Source organism: Rhagoletis pomonella, unplaced genomic scaffold (genome assembly GCF_013731165.1).
Source record: "Rhagoletis pomonella isolate Grant_MI unplaced genomic scaffold, Rhpom_1.0 Rhpom_scaffold_21647, whole genome shotgun sequence".
In the NCBI taxonomy this organism is placed as follows: Eukaryota; Metazoa; Arthropoda; class Insecta; order Diptera; family Tephritidae; genus Rhagoletis; species Rhagoletis pomonella.
In genome coordinates, this window is record NW_023480160.1 from 1 (window position 1) to 2229 (window position 2229).

Genomic DNA, 2229 nt, shown 5'->3' on the forward strand with positions numbered 1-2229 from the left:
TGCGGCCGGCAATTTGTATAAATAGCCGGCCAGCAATCAAAGCAGACAGGAGTTGTCAGGCGACTGCTGCAGATTCAGGAGCTTTTGCACACATAGGGTAGGTTCCAAGAATGATAGAATACAAGATTGCGCCGATCAGAGAGGATTTTTGAGAATAACTTTTGTGTGACGTCACACTGGTGCAATTGCGAGAGAGAAATGCCAAAACGTGAGCAAGAATGGAAGAAGAAGAAAAAATGTTGCAATGAAAATGTAAACAAGTTGCACCAGTGTGACGTCATGCAAACAACGATTCTGTCAAATTCGTTAAGAGAGGAATAGCGGTCCGAGATCGGCGCGACCTTTGTATTCTCTCAACCGTGGGTAGGTTCTACTCCCTATGTTAGGTATCAGGAGACGGGCAGGTTCTACTCCCACTCCTATAGAACTTCCCTTCACCAGTTATAGTGGAGGTCGAAAGACACGGAAAGACGAGGACAGCCCACATAAGCGAAGTAAAGGCTTTTTACGAGAGGGGAGACGAACTTCCCGGAAGCAGCAAACAACCCCCCAGCGAAAATACGAAGAACCGAAACAAAGGCACAGAGACGAAGGAAGGAAAAATAATTAAGAGAAGTTTTGGGAGGAAAGGGGTAGATAAACAAACAAACTTGAGGAAGATTGAAGAGAAGAATTACAGAGGGCAAACGATATATGAGAGGGAAATTTGTGTAGGAAATGCTATAGAAAAAAAAAAAAGAAAATATGTTTAAAAAATAAAAAATAAAATAAAAAAAAAATAAAAATAAAAATGAGAAAAATTTTGAAGCCTTAGAGAAAATTCTGAAGGAAAAAAAAAAAACATGAGGAATGAAATTGAAGAAAAAAAAACAAACCAGGAAAATATGAAAGAACCGAATCATCTCAGGGAAATAGAAAAAAGAACAAAATCAAAATTTCGAAGTCTTAGGAAAAAAAAAGAAACAAAAAAAAACAAACAATAAAAAAAAATTTTAAGAAAAAATACTTTGAGAGAAATCTTTATGTAAGAAAATTTGTAAAAAAAAAAAAACATTAAGAAAGTGGGAAAATTTATATAGTACAACTTTTCAAGAAAATGCAATTTTGAAAGAAAACCGAGAAAACTCGGAAATTTTACGAACAGTTTGTGAGCGGAAAATTAAGGGAAAAAAAAGTTTTGAAGAAAAAATTTCAGAAAAATAATCAAGAAAATTTGTATGAAGGGAAATTATTATATGTACATATTACACACTTAAACTTGAATAAAAAAAAAAAAAAAAAAAAAAACTGATCTGAAAATTTTATTTATCAACTGTTGGTCACTGTACCTAACAATTTAAAGGCAAATCAACACAGCAACAAACACACAGCATATGCAATACAGGCAACGGCAAAGTGGCGTGATCCAGCGCGTAAACAAACATGAGTGGAAAAGGAAAGCATAAAAACCTACCAAACACAACAGCGACATACATACAAACGTACATACACACCAACGCACAAACAAAGGCACAGGATCAGCAATCCAGGCAACGGCAAAGTGGCGTGATCCAGCGCGTAAACAAACAAGCGAGCAAAGGGAAAATGCAAACAAGATACCGTCGGCATATGTACATACATGCATACCTATATGCACCAGCACGAAAACAAAGGCACAGGGCCCAACACTGCGGGCAAAAGCAAGGTGGTACGATCAGGCGCGCAAACAAATTAGCGCGCCGCATATGCAAAATGCAGTAGGACAAATACGGGGCGACATATGTACATGCATTTATACCTAAATACAGCGCACATATAACACACATCAACACACGAACTAGGGCACAGGAGCAGCAGGAAAATGTTGTGATCAGGTGCATTAACGCAACCAACAACACCCAACAAGCCAAAAGACAACAACGATGTACAGCAACGTAACCCAGCCACTAGGGCTTGGAGCCCCCACAACACTCATGTACATATACACATAATTTTGAATTGTGCATAAAATATATATGTAATTTAATACTTTGAATTGAAAATACATACTTTGAATTGTAGCCACATATTGTACAGCACTAAGCGATTTGAACTACCGTTATAATTCATAGAATCATATACATAAATACAACTGTACCTACATTTTAAGCACGATGGCAATAAGAACAAAGCGCAAAGGACAACGGGACATACGCGACGCGACTGCGGCCGGCAATTTGTATAAATAGCCGGCCAGCAATCAAAGCAGAC

At 37.8% G+C, this 2229-nt stretch overlaps 1 long non-coding RNA gene across 1 annotated transcript; it reads left to right on the forward strand.

The window, feature by feature from the left end:
* The first annotated feature begins 58 nt into the window (after window positions 1–58).
* LOC118732521 lies at window positions 59–723 on the forward strand. Its single transcript, XR_004992145.1, has 2 exons — window positions 59–97; window positions 368–723. It is a non-coding gene; the product is annotated as an uncharacterized LOC118732521 (long non-coding RNA).
* Window positions 724–2229: the final 1506 nt, after the last annotated feature.